The following is a 15,871-nucleotide window of genomic DNA, read 5'->3' as shown; positions in this document are numbered from 1 at the left end:
AGCCTTGAAATCAACCCCTTATCAGATGGGTATTGGGTGAATATCCTTTCCCATTCTGTAGACTGTCTTTGTATTTTGGTCACTGTTTCTTTTGAGGTGCAGAGGCTTCTTAGTTTAAAGTAGTCCCATTTGTTTATCTCTGTTTTCACTTGCTTGGCCAGTGGCCAACCCCATCAAAAAATGGGGGATGGAAATGAACAGAAATTTTCTCAAAGAAGAAATCCGAATGGCTAGAAGACACATGAGAAAATGCTCTATGTCCTTAATCACCAGGGAGATGCAGATTAAAACAACAATGAGATATCATTTCACACCACAGAGACTGGCCCACACCTAAAAGAACAAAAGCAACCAGTGTTGGTGTGGATGTGGGGAGAAAGGGACTCTACTTCACTCTGGTGGGAATGCCGATTGGTTTAGCCATTTTGGAAAACAATATGGTCGCTTCTCAAAAAATTAGAAATTGAGCTCCCATTTGACCCAGCAATACCACTCCTGGGAATATATCCCGGAGAGGCAAAAAGGTATAGTAGAAATGACATCTGCATTTGTATGTTCATTGCAGCACTGTTTACAATAGCCAAAATCTGGGAAAAACCAGAGTGCCCAAAAACAGATGACTGGTTAAAGAAACTTTGGTACATCTACACAATGGAATATTATGCAGCTGTTAGAAAAGATGAAGTCATGAAATTTGCATGTAAGTAGATCGATATGGAAAGTATCATGTTAAGTGAAATGAGTCAGAGAGACGGATATAGAAAGATCACACTCATCTGTGGAATATAAAATAACAGAGTGGGAGACTAACACCCAAGAGTAGTAAAGATAAGGACCAGGAGGTGTGCCCCACAGCTTGGAAACTGACCTCACATGCTGGGGGAAAAGGCAGCTCAGAGAGAGAAGGAAACATCAAGTAGAGGATGTTGGGAGGACCCATTCGGGTTGGAAGATGCGAGCTGAAAGTAAACTATAGACCAAACATGAAGGCCACTCAATACCTCTATTGCAAACTACAACACCCAAAAGGAGAGAGAACAAAAGGGAATGCCCTGCCACAGAGGCAGGGTGGGGTGATGGGGGATGAGTGGGGGTGGTGAGAGGGATACTGGGATCATTGGTGGAGGAGAATGGGCACTGGTGGAGGGATGGGTAAATGATCACTGTATGAGTGAAATGCAAACACAAAAGTTCATAAGTTTGTAACTATACATCACAGTGATTCTCTAATAAAAAATAAATAAATAAATAAATAATTTTTTAAAAAAAGACAAGCCTGTGGCTTGAGAGTTAATTGACTCCAGATAATATACCTCCTGGACATCTGCTTTCTCTACTTAAACCTCAGTTGCCCTTACTTCCTAGATCCCCAAAAGCAGGATCCCGATAAGGGACTGGATGGACTCAGGGCAAGCTGTGAGCTACCCCGGGATCAAAATGGGCCTGGCCGAAGTTCCATAACGCTCAACTATAGTTTAAGAGCTTGGTCATGGACAAATTCTGTCATGATCCAAAAAGTAATAACTAGATTTGGACACTGTTAGGGTTAGGAATGATTTATCCAGCCTGAGCACTATAGTCTGAATTCATGGTGAGATGTCCTCAGGAGACTCACCCTATAAGCCTAAAAGTGTCTATTACTGTGTCCATACAGAATGGTAAATGTTAGGAAGGAGAATTAAGATGTTAATTAAGTTATAGGTCTAAGGAGAGGAGAAACACACCTTAAGGGTTGCATTGCCCTTGTGGGCTGCAGGTGGTTGGGAAGACTGGAAAAACATTTTGATTGCACTTCCCATGGGGAAGCGTGGTTGGGGGGGGCATGGAGAGTGAAGAAAAGGAGCGGCTGGTTGGGGGAAGAAAAGGGACGGTTACGGAGACATGGGGATAGACAGAAAGACAAGTAGATAGAGTGAGACAGAGAATTTGAGGAAGATTGAGGGAGAGACAGAGAGAGAAGAGACACAGAGTTAGAGAAAAAGGTTGCTGCGGGGATAGAGAGAGAAAGGAGAGACAGAAAGATGGTTACAGAGAGACAGAGACCGAAGAGGACAGGAGATTGTAAGAGACACCGAGTGAGAGAGAAGGCTGAGAGCTGAGAGTGAGAGTCGCTGTGGAGATTGGAGAGGAGTCACAAAGAGCATTGTAGAGCAAGTTAGAGAGAGGCCTGGAGAGAGCTGGGAGAGATGAGAGATTTAAGAAATGCACAAAAAAAAATCTTCCAACACCATCAAAAAATGGGGAGAAAAAATGAACAGAAGCTTCCTCAAAAAAGATGGGGTCGGAGCGATAGCACAGCGGGTAGGGCGTTTGCCTTGCACGCGGCCGACCCGGGTTCGATCCCCGGCATCCCATATGGTCCCCCAAGCACCGCCAGGAGTAACTCCTGAGTGCAAAGCCAGGAGTAACCCCTGAGCATCGCTGGGTGTGACCCAAAAAGAAAAAAAAAAAGAAATACAAGAGGCCAAAAGGCACACAAAAAATGGCCTACATCGCTAATCATCAGGGAGATGCAGATCAAAACAACAATGAGATACCATCTCACACCATAGAGACTGGCACACATCAAAAAGAACAGGAAAAACCAGTGCTGGTGTGGATGTGGGGAGAAAGGAACTCTCTTTTATTGTTCGTGGGAATGTCGGTTAGTCCAGCCTTTTTGGGAAACAATATGGGCATTCCTTATAAAACTAAAAATTTAACTTCCATATGACCCAGCAATACAACTTCTGGAAACATATTCCAAGAATGCAAAAAAGCACAGTAGAAATGACATCTGCAATTGTATATTCATTGCAGCACTATTCACAATAGCCAGAATCTGGAAAAAACCTGAGCACCCAAGAACAGACAACAGGTTAAAGAAACTTTGGTACATTTACACAATGGAATAATATGCAGCTGTTAAGAAAGATGTAGTCATGAAATTTGCTTATAATTGGATGGTCATGGGGAGTATCATGCTAGGTGAAATGAGTCAAAAAGAGAGGGACAGACATAGAATGACTGTACTCATTTGTGGAATATAAAACAACATACTACAAGACTGACACCCAAGGATCGTAGAGACGCAGGCCAGGAATATTCCTCCATGGTTGGAAGCCTGTCTTATGAGCTGAGGAGAAGGCAATTGGAATAGAAAAGGGATCATTAAGTCAATGATGGCTTGAGAGATCATTTGCGATGGGAGATGTATGCCGAAATTAGATAAAGGACCAAACGTGATGGCCTCTCAGTACCTGTATTGCAAACCATAATGCCCTAAAGCAAAGAGAAAGTATGGGGAATATTGTCTGTCATAGAGGCAAGGGGGGAATGTGGGAGATATTGGGAACACTGGTGGTGGAAAATGTGCACTGGTGGAGGGATGGATATTCGGTCATTGTATGACTGAAACTCAAACATGAAAGCATTGTAACTATATCTCACAGTGATTCAATAAAAAAAAAATTAATGCTGCTTTAGACTATACAAAACTGAACACTGGGGCAGGGGTTGCCAGGAGATAGCTCAGAGGGAAAAGAACTTGCCTTGCAATTGGCCACCTCAGGCTCAATCCCCAATATGGCATAGAGTTCCCCTACACTGCCAGTGATCTCTGAGCACTATCAAGTATAGCCCAGAAACAAAACAAACAAACAAAAAATTCCTATGAACTCAGATGTGCTCCATCACAAAATCCTAGTCAGATGGTCAACAAAAGGACTAGTTCAATTTGTGTGTTCTTTCCATATACTATTTTCTCTGGTATACATGACAACTGCTGCTTACACAAGCTCCAGGCATCTTGCTCCCTTGACAATTTAGAGAGGATTTAAGGGAGGTATCAAGAGGGAAGGGGTACAAAATTATTTACTAAAAAGAACTCCAAATGATGGAGAATGGGTGACCTCTCCCCATTTCCCTCTGTTTCTGGCAGCTTGGCAGTCACACCCAAAAACTGCATTGGTGCCGTATAATCTCATTAACAGCCATGATCCAGAGACTCAACAATAAGAGCGCAAAACTATGCACCATAGAGATGCCACCAGATGCTGCACCAGGCCGTTTCATTTGGGGCAACTTGGAGAGGGGGCAGGTGAGGCCCTTCCCTGTAGGATAACATAGCCTTAGGTAGTTTAGGTTTATTGGGTTGTTCCCATCACAATGCTCCTATCTCTCTGTGTTTATTTGTAACTTCTTTCTTTGTGTTCTATTGACTTGTAAATATTGTTTTTCTCTTCTTCCTTGAGCCCTTTGCATAGTTTATTCAGAGCCATGTCCTTTTGTATGGACACAGGAAGACTTAGCAAATGCTATGCTTTTGTAACCTGGGAGTCATTTGACTCTACATGATATTTTCCTCCTGGGCTAGGTTCTCTAGACCTAAGCCTCAGCTGCCCTTACTTCCTAGCACCCCCAAAAGCAGGATCCCGACTAGGGACGAGACGGACACAGGGCAAGTGGTGAGTTGTGTGCTACCCTGGCATCGATGGGCCTGGCCAAAGTACCTAATGCTTAACTATAAGAGCTTGGTCATGGACAAATGCTGTCATGATCCAAACAGTGATAACTAGATTCAGACCCTGCTAGGGTTAGCAATGATTAATCTAGCCTGAGTGCTGTAGTCTGAGTCTGTGGCAAGATGTTGCCAGGAGGGCTGCCTTGCAAGCCTCAATGTATCTCTTGCTATGTCCATACAAAAATAACTAGTATTAAGATGTTAATGAGTGTTTGGACTAAGGAAAGGATAAATATACCTCAAGAGATATTTTGCCTGCTGGCAGTCAGGAAGGGCTTTGGAATGCTCCTAGGTTGTGTTCCCTTTGAACCTGACAGCCCTCAGGAAGGTCTTTTTTATGTTGATTTTGCTACTGACTGTGTAGCCTAGAGGGCAAGGTGAAGAGAGACAAGTAGGGGGAAAGACCAGTGAAGAGGGAGAATCCAGAGTGGGGTAGATCCAGAGAGAGGATGGAGCTAGGAGTGCGGGAGATGAGAAAGATGGAAGAGTGAATAAACAGTAACTAATCAGCAACCAGCTTGCTCCTTGTTCTTCCTTCACCTGTCCTTGGCCAAAAGCCATCCCGATCCAGCCCATACACAGCGGTTCCAGAGCACTGAACAAGGGGGGTGAGACAGAGACGCCTAGAGAGCCCATGAGTGCACACGCCCTTTGGCACGTATAGTTTTTCACACTTTCCCACCCCAACGGAGCCTGCCCTGGCTGCCAAAACCCTCCAGAACTCAGTCACCGCCATGCTCACGCCACACTCTCCACACGCTCTGAGGTGCTTCACCCATGAATGAATCTATTCCTGGACCAAGTGGCCTCATTTGCAGCCACGCAATATCTCATACCTTACACCACTGATATACCAAGCATACCACATATGATGGGCTTTAAAGTAAAAGGCAACCAATCTTGGGGGAAATACACACACATACACACACACACATATATATGTATATATATAGATATATACATATATATTTATGTAAGCATGCACACAAGGCTCAACTTTTAACAACATGTTACTAATCTCTTATAGAAGGAATTAATGGTCCCTGGGTGAAATACAACCTTCACACACTTTCCTCTAAGAAGAAAACTTATTTGAATCATTTTTAGTGGATTAATCATAACAAACAGTACAAAATAAATTACTTTTGTTCCACTTTGGGGCAGGATTTGGGATAGAAACATTAGAAAATGGTGGTGGATAGTTGTAATTGTGATGGGATTGGTGTTCAAATATTAAATACAATCAATTGTTGTGAACAACTTTATAAAAATTAAATTAAATTAAAATAAGAACTCCAAATGAATCTATTTGAGGCAGACAGAGCCAGGTCGTATACTCTCTCCTGATTTAATTCATGAAAAGTTACAGGGAATCACAATCATAATAAGCTTAATGGATATAATCAGCTGAAATTTCCTCCTAGGAGGGAGTTGAGGAAACTAGGCAAGGAACAGTCCACTTAGGACCACTAGCTGTGGGATGCCTGGACAAGAGGTTTGATGGACGAAGAATAATCCTTTGCTCACTGTTAGTACATCAAGACCATTGACTGCCATTCAACCGAGACCAGGCTGTGTGTGGCACTGGGTAGAACAACACACAGGCACATTCAGTGAGGATTAATTTTGAATTTTTCTCTTGTTTCAAAGTTACCAGAGATCACTACAACCTGATACACATGAGGAAACTGTCTGACTGCACAAGAACATTGCAAAACTCATCTAGAAAGACAGGCACATAAAATTTTAAGATAATGATTGAGGAAAATTTACCTATTTAAGAATAATGTTTTTAATATATTTTAGATTGGTTGGAAGATGATTTGAATGACAGATCAAGAAGAAATGATGAAGCTGTAAAGACTCAAATGAATTTTTAAGTGAAAACAAATGGACATTTGATTAATGTCTAGTAAGAATAATGCCATGCAGAAATAATTTTCTCTAAATCAGATGCCTGCTATAATTGAAAATTACTTGATTACATTTTCTATTACTTTAAATTTTACTACTATGTGGAAAAAAATAGTAAGACTATGGCATAAAAATGTTTTTAAATGATTTTGAAATTAAAAAGTTGAGTAGCCATACAGACTAATTCAAAATTATAGGAGTAATTTTCAATCATGAAATACCATCAGATATTTCCATAAAGAAATGTAAATTTTTCTTGAGCTCTGCACAATATCTAAGCATTAAAATTCCAAATTATGTATTCACTAATCTTCAGTATGGAAAATACAGCAACGAAGCAAAGCTCAGTGAGCACACACCGTCCTGGACTTGTCCCTTGCACTGAGCGAGGTACACCACTTCTGTCCACGCAGTGGGAAGGTGCACGTGAGGCCCACAGCCTAAGGTCTTGAGACCGAGCTTCCTCTGTGGTGGGAAAATAAAAAAATAGCTTTTATTTATTCTTTTCTTTACTCATCAATGACTATTTGCTTGTATCATTTGATTGACTCACCATGAATTACAAAGCTATTCATTATTCAGTTTCAGGAGTACAGTGTTCCAACACAAATCTCTACACCAGTTCCACTTTCCCCCGCCAACATCCCGGTCTCCCTCCCACTCCCAGATTTGCTCTGTAGCAGGAGTTTTTACTTCTTTCCTTTGAGGTTCTGTGGTTTACAATACTGTAACTAATAGTATATAATGCATGTCATTTTTATCTCCTTTTAGCATCCAATTTATATCACTTATTAGAACACAAATGTCCTAATTAGGCTATTTATATTAGGTTATAAATAACACTTAATTTATATCCTTTGCTGTTAAACTTTGCATTTACTTGTACTCTTAATTATGCAAAGTTGATGGCTCTGTGATTGAAATTGTATAATAATTTAAATTTCTCTTTTTATTACTAATTTTTTTTTTTTTTTTTTTTTGCTTTTTGGGTCACACCTGGAGATGCACAGGGGTTACTCCTGGCTTTGCACTCAGGAATTACCCCTGGCCGTGCTCAGGGGACCATATGGGATGCTGGGATTTGAACCCGGGTCGGCCGCGTGCAAGGCAAACGCCCTACCCGCTGTGCTATCACTCCAGCCCCTATTACTAATTTTTAGAATAGTGTAGAGAATTTTATAAATACTCTTCTTAGTTATTTGCTAAAATAACTAAGTTTTAAATAAGTTTTTATTGATTAGAATTCTTTCTTTACAATACTACTAATGATTTTCCAATGCAAACACTTCAAATAAAATATCCCCTCACATCTGTGAGAATGTCACATATCAAAAAGTCTTGAAAAAAACAATGTTGGTGGGATTCTGGTGGGAAAAGGACCCTCATCCACTGTTGGTGGTAATGCTCTGCCTCAGCATCTATGGAAAGCAATATGGAAATCTATCGAAAAAACAGAAATAACTCCCATATGACCCAGCACTACCACTCTTGCATCTATCCTCAAAACACAAAAATCATCGTTAATTCAAAAGTATAGATGCACATCTCTGCTCATCATAATATTTAGTATAATATAGTATATGGAAATTAACTCACTTTTAGTTACTAGAGACATTGTGACTACTCCTTTTACACCTATGAATGAATCTATCCTTTATACGGAAAAGCATATTGAAGCAATTTGACTCAGCAGAGATTGATGCACTGCCAAAGTGCTGAGAGACTCTGGCTACTTCACTGTGAAGTTATGGAGCTGAGAGAGAAATCAAGGTTGACTCCTCTTCCCTCAGCATGCTCAGTCCTGGGACTGTCTCAGAGTTATTAACTAATTAAGAAGAAACTCATAGACAGATGTCCTTACTAGTGCATGACTGCATATAACTGCAATAATAAAAAGATGATTCTTATGGACAAATAGGTTTTTTAAATGTTCAAAATACTTTAGAAACTGCATACTAAAATATTGAAAAATAAACATACTAAATTACAGTTTAACTTATACTCATGTTTTCTAAAATTTTTATTTCATAAATTATTCAGTATCAGCAAAATCACATATACCAAAGTTAAACCGTATCCAACATTGCATAGGCAAATAAGGACTTATTTCATTCCTTGCTTCCTTCCTTCCTATTTTGATATATGTTTGAAAATTGGAGATCAGACATATGCTAAAAAACTGTATCTTAGAAGCCAGAGAGATAATACAATGGGTAGAGCACTTGTCTTGCACATGGCCAGTCAGCTCTGGTACCCATAAGGTCACCTGAACCCATCAGGAGGGATTCCTGAACACAGAACCAGGAGTAGGCTCTGAGCACAGAGAGTTGTGCCCCCCAAAATATACTTTTTATTACACAGAAAGCATGGGCACTTTGTCCATTATGGTAAAGTATTAGGGAAGTTTTCTTTCTCTCTCTCTCTTCCTTTCTTCGTTTCTTTCTTTCTTTGTTCCTTTCTTCCTTCCTTCGTTTCTTTCTTTCTTTGTTCCTTTCTTTGTTCCTTTCTTTCTTTCTTTCTTTCTTTCTTTCTTTCTTTCTTTCTTTCTTTCTTTCTTTTTATTCAAGTACTGTGATTTGCAAAATTATAATAATTGAGTTTGAGGTACATAATATTTCAATACCAATCCCACCAATGTTAGAGAAGTTTTATTTTCTTTTTGACATACATCATTTTAACTTAACTTTTCTTAGAAAAAGTTTAATTTTATCAATAAAATATCTTTTGGGGGGCTGGAGAGATAGCACAGCTGGTAGGCCGCTTGCCTTGCATGCAGCTGACCCGGATTCAATTGCCAGCATCCCATATAGTCCCCTGAGCACCACCAGGGGTAATTCCTGAGTGCAGAGCCAGGAGTAGTGACCCCTGTGCATTGCCAGGTGTGACCCAAAAAGCAATATATATATATATATGTATATATATACATATACATATATGTGTATATATGTGTGTATATATGTGTATGTGTATATATACACACATATATATGTATATATATATTTTTGCTGTGGAATCTTGGTCTAGTTTTGATAGCTAATTTTATGAGATTTTTCACCAACATAAGGCATTTGACACTGAAATATTTGGTTCTGTCTTTTGTTTTGCATTACCATGTTAACTCTACCTACTTATAACCAATAGTTATATCATTTTTACTTCAATCACTGTCACTGTATCACTGTCATCCCGGGCACCAGTAATGTCTCCATTGTGAGAGTTGTTGTTACTGTTTTTGGCATATCCAATATGCCACAGGGAGTTTGCCAGGCTCTGCCGTGTAGGTGAGATACTCTCAGTAGCTTGCCAGGCTCTCCGAGACGGACGGAGAAATCGAACCCAGGTCAGCCACTCGCAAGGCAAACACCCTACCCACTGTGCTATAGCTCCAGCCCTCTTATTTCAATTTTAGAAAATGTAAACTCACCAATTTATGAAAGTTTATATACAAGCAACTAAGTAGTATACTATTACCTTACATCTGAGAATGTATTTTCTAGCTTTGTCCAACAGTTCTTTCTCCTCTTTTGCATTTGTTGTTTCATTAAATCTCGTGATGAATTCTTTTGTAATTGAAAATGGTGGACTAAATGAAGCAAAAAAATAATTATTATAGCTATTAGTTACAATTTATAATAAATAAAATTTTTAGTTTTAAGGATAACTATTTTCTATAAAAGGGACGTTTTTCTTTTAATAAATTATTTTAAACAAAAACAATGAAATGCAAGTACTAGCTCTCTAATTAAGCTCATCATGCTCTTGGATTTAGAAGTAACATTATGTTGAGTAATATTGTAATCTCTGGGAAGATCACCAAGATGGCTGCTTCTCTTCTTGTTGGTATATTTATTCTTCACAGGCAAGCCCAGGTTAGCTTCAATTACATTAAGGACTGATTTATCTCTGTACCTTGAACAGTACCGCTTAATTTAAGTTAAATATTATCCTTTCCTTTCAAGCTCAACTTTAGTGAAATAACGTTAGCAGGAAAATGAAAACCTAAAGAGCAAGGTCAGAGTGGTGATCCAGAGGAACTCTAGATGAGATGGGAAGCTATTGCATTTTTGATAAGAAGAATGGTATGAGTTAACCTATAAACTATGATTCAGATGCTGTGTTTAGAGCTGGGATATAAGTAGACGGATTTTAGCAAGTTATGTCACTCATAACACAGGTTACACATAAAAATATCCTTCATCAAGATCATAGCAATGTAAATAAAGACAAGAGCTTAATTTTGTCTTAACAAAGAGCTTAACAAAATTTTGACATCAGCATCAACCAAACCAGCAAATGAATTAGAAATTATACAGAAATCTCCAGACTCACATGGAGTTGGGAATGAGCAACCTTGCCCCATATCCCTGTTCTTCAGGAGCCTGGCAGTCATGCCCAGGAACTTCCTCTGGCGACATTTAAGCTCATTAATGGTCATGATCCAGAGACTCACAAATAAATCTCAAAAGAGAGACACAAGCTGCAGCGATGCCTCCAGATGTAGCACCCTATTTAAAATTTTAGAATTCCTGGAGCATGTGGCAATGAGACCTCATACTCGACGCCACTGATATATCAAGTGTAGCACATCAAATTTGATGGGATATAAAGTAGAAGGCCATTGATCAAAAAAAAATTTGCACACAGGTTCAACCTATAACATCACGTAGTACATTTTTGTACAAGGGGCTTAATGGCTCCAGGGTGAGATACAACAATCTTCACACACTTTCCTCTAAGGAAATATTTTTTAATCATTTTTATCAGATTATTCAGAACAAGCAATACAAAATAGATTTTTCAGGGGCAGTCTGTGGAAGTGGTGAAAATATTTGAAATAATGGTGGTGGGAAGGGTAATGTTGGTGGAATTGGTGTCATAATATTGAATGTAATAAATTATTGTGAACACTTTATAAAAAATTTTAAATGAAAAAATTTTAAAATAAAATAAAATAAAAGCAGAAATAGCACTTAAAAATAAAGTTGGTTATGATGAATTAGAGATTTCTTGACAGTAATTTTCTCATATTTAAAGCACACATAAAATGCCTGTGAACTGTAATCTGTCTTCTTGGCACCCGTTGAAAGCCTTGGAATCTCTGTTTTCCTTGGGGAAATCTAATTTCTATACTTATTCATTCCTTCCAAATATCACACATGTTCTTTTGGTATGTAAGAAACAGTACTTGTGGAAAAGGATGGTAGAATATTTTTATGTGATTTAAACAATAGCAAAATTCTCAAAAAAATGCTGTCACTGTCACTGTCATCCCATTGCTCATCGATTTGTTCGAGCAGGCACCAGTAACATCTCTCATTTGAGACTTGTTGTTACTGTTTTTGGCATATCAAATATTCCATGGGTAGCATGCTAGGCTCTGCTGTGAGGGCGTCATACTCTCGGTAGCTTGCCGGGCTCTCCGAGAGGGGCGGAGGAATCGAACATAGGTTGGCTGCATGAAAGGCGAACACCCTACCACTGTGCTATCGCTCCAGCCCCTCAAGAAATAAATAAATAGAAAACAGACATAGCAACATGATTAAAATGAGTAATTAGAAGAATGGAACTGCTTTTTACTGAGATGGGTAAGATCCCTGGAACTTGGAATAAAGGTAGAGAAATAAAATCAACTTAGACATTATATTTGAAATAAACAGTAATTCAAGTGAAGACAATAAGTATAAAGCTAGGTGTAAATGTATGGATTCCAGGAAAAATTTTATATTTTATAGTCTGTGGTACACATATGGTAAAGAAATGTGAATATACAGGATACTGTGCAGAAGCTGAAGCTTAAAATGACTTGTCTAGGTACTGGATAGATAGTAGAGTGGGTAGGGTGCTTGCCTTGATTGCGGCCAACCTGAGTTTAATCTCCACCACCCACTATAGTCCCCAAAGCACCATAAAGAATTATTCCTGAGTATAGAATCAGGAGTGACCCCTGATCATTACCAGGTGTGGCCCAAAAATAAATAAATAAAGTGTACTTGTCTACCTACAGACCAGTGGTATAAAGAAAAGTAAGACAGAAGTGTGGTGGTATATAAAAGAATAAGTAGAGTGAACATCCAGACTCACAAATAAATCTCTCGGAAGACACACGAGAACAACACACCACAGAGATGTCTTCAGACCCCACATCACGCTGTTTCATCCAGGGCTGCTGAGGGGAGGGCAGGTGAGTCCCTCCACCTATACCAACAGAGCCCTGGCAGCCAAAAATCTCCAGAATCGAATCGGCGTCAGCTCACGGCCACCCCCTACAGGCTCTGACGAGCCTCATCCATAAGTGAATCTGCTGGAAAAACTTAGGTATATGGGTCTTGTGACCTAAATCTCCAGGCTCGAATAGAGTTGGGAAATGGCGATTTCCCCCCATCTCCCTGTTCTGTGAGCCTGGCAGTCATGCCCAAGAACTGCCTCTGGTGACATACTCATTAATGGCGATCCAGAGACTCATAAATAACTCTCTCAGGAGAAAGCAACATGACAGCAACACACCACAGATATGCCTCTGGACTCCAAAGTCACTATTCAGTCTAAAAAATTGAAAGTAACCACAGCTGTATCATTGTATTTAAAATTTTAGAATTCCTGGAGCACACAGCTGCAACGTCTCATACTCTACACCAGTGATGTACCAAGAGTAGCACACCACATTGGATGTCATATAAAGTACAAAGCAACCAATCTTGAAAATTAGAACACAAGTCTAAACCTCTAGCAGCATTGCTAATCTCTTATACAAGGGCTTAATGGTTCCAGGGTGAAATGCAACAATCTTCACACACTTTCCTCTAAGAAAAATTTTTTGAATCATTTATAGTGGATTATTAATAACAAGCAATACAAAATAAATTACTTAGGTCCTGCTTTGAGGGCAGAATTTGGGGGTCGGGATGAAAAGATTTAAAATATGGTGGTGGCAAGGTGTAATTGTGATGTGATTGGTGTTGGAATATTGAGTGCAATAAATTATTGTGAACAACTTCATAAAAATAAAATTAAAAATAATTTGAGTGAATATAATGAGTCATTTATAGAATTTAACATGTTCATAGAGTTAAAAGTGAAAGCACTAGAATAAATGAGTTTGTGTGTTCATGTAAATTGTTAGAGTGATGGCCTTTGAAAGAGTAATCTGGAAGAATAAAATATATTTAATCACTTATATTCAGAATTCACTGAACTAGTTTCTCTGTCGAGTGCTGTACAAGCAACTCATAGTATAAAATAACAACTTAATTAGAGACAAATATTTCCAAAGGAATGAGCAAAATCAAATGATTTCAGGGAAACAATGCAAGGTTTTATGTACATTTATTTACATTATTTTGATAATTGAAACTGCTGTTCAAAATTAGGAACAGAGGCATGTGTTAGGAGGTTGAAGTAGAACACCAAGGCAGGGATATTATTAAAGACAAAGAAACTACATTCAATATAGTCACAAATTATAAAGGGCCAAAAAGTTGTCCCTAATAAGTGCAAAATTCTGCTCCATGATTTTGTATTACTGTTCTGTTTTGCTGAAATCAGAGTTTGAATTTCTCTTAATAGTTCTATATACAATTTACTTAGTGAACATCTGGTGAGTGATAAGTATATACATTAAAATGTACTTTCTGGAGGAAAAAATGTTTTAAATTATCTTCTTTGTTTTACAAAAAGGAAAAAAGGAATATAGAGTTTACTTAAAACACTCAAGGTCATAGTTTTAAAAGTAAGCATAGCCAATATTTAAAATAAGCTGGCAGTTTTTCCATTTCTTTCAAAGATCCTCAGAATATTTTATATACATTCTTCCTCTAAAGGAAACAATCAATGTAATATTTTAAATGAGTTTGCTCAGAACCAACCACAATCACTTGAAACACACACACACTTTAAAATTTAAGTACAAACGAGAATATATTTTCTAAAATTAGATCTCTTACCCCCATGTTTTTATGCACTCTGGAGAAAATGCATTTATGACATTTTATTTCTGAAGTAAAAAAGTAAGCCTCAGGAAAAATATATAAATTCAATTTCCATTCCAGAATATATTTTATAAATAATTTTAGCTTTTTAAAATTACTTTTAATAGACTGCCCTCAAATGAATTATTGAAAATATGGAAAACTGCTACTCTTTATTGAGCACTGAATGCATTATTTGATCTCCCACAGCTCATGTTAATAAATAATTAATGGAAAAAATATAACCACTTTAACTATTTCTTACCATAGCAAATTGGCATTCTGATAAATTAATGCTTATTTAATGATAAATATGAATGATAAAAGGAACAGGTTATAATGTAAATACAACTAGTCTATTTACATAATTGGTAATTTTAAATTTAGTACCTTTTAAGGGTTACAATTTTGTTCTTCCAGTAAATACATAATGAAAGTGTCTAACATGCAAGATTTTTTACTAGATATGAGGCCCAGAAGAGAAATCGGCCTGGTTTCCGGAGCTGCAGCCTCAAGGGTATGTGACACATCACAAATGGTACATAATAGAGGAGACACATGTTTGATGGTTCTGCTGTGAATCTTTCAGGAGTTCTTTTGTATGTAACTTCTGTTTTTGATATTGTTGCTTCATATTCTGTCTCTGGTATTGACTTTGAGTCTGATTTCAATGCATCTTGGAGTTTTTCTGTTTGGATTTATTTAAGCTGGCCCCTTAGGCCTCTTGGATCTGGGTGTCTACACTTCTGAACTCTGGGAACTTCTCATCTATTATTTCTTTGATTTGTGGTTCTTCAACAAATTCACCTTCTATTTCTTCAGGGATTCCTTAATTCCTAAATTGTTCCACTTGAGCTCATCCCATAGCTAACTGGTATGCTATTCATTTCTTTTCAGACTTTTATCTATCTTCTGTTTTCTAGAAGCTTCCTACGTTTCATCTTGGATCTCACTAATCCTTTCCTCATCTGTTATTATTTTCTCATCTGTTATTATTTCTCATCTGTTATTATTCTGCTGCTCATCATAATATTCTGCTATTCATCAACTGAGTTTTTCATTTCACCTATCATACTCCTTATCTCTGTCATTTCTAGTTAGAATTGTTTTCATTTCTGCTATCAACTTTCCTCTGCTGTGCCAACTATCTTAATTACCATTTCATTGAATTTTTTAAATATCCTCAACTTGGTATCTCTAAAGTTTTTTTCTGACAGCCACTGCCATGTAACATACTCAGCCCAGCGGCTTCACCACTAATCTCGGAGTAGATGCAAATCAAGACACAAAAACTCATGGGCACACCAGTTTTCTGTCTGAAAACTCTGGGATGCCCACAGGAGAGAGTGAACTAAGGCGACAGCCTACAGCCACTGCCATGCAAATAATGGGAAACACTCGACTTCACTACATAACAAATTCTGCAGAGATGTCAAACCAAAGGAAAATTCTGTGTACCAGTATGGGAGTTGAGAACCCTGGGGTCTTCTAG

The sequence above is a fragment of the Sorex araneus genome, chromosome 1 (assembly GCF_027595985.1).
Source record: "Sorex araneus isolate mSorAra2 chromosome 1, mSorAra2.pri, whole genome shotgun sequence".
Lineage (NCBI taxonomy): Eukaryota > Metazoa > Chordata > Mammalia > Eulipotyphla > Soricidae > Sorex > Sorex araneus.
Note: the sequence above shows the minus strand (reverse complement) of the source record.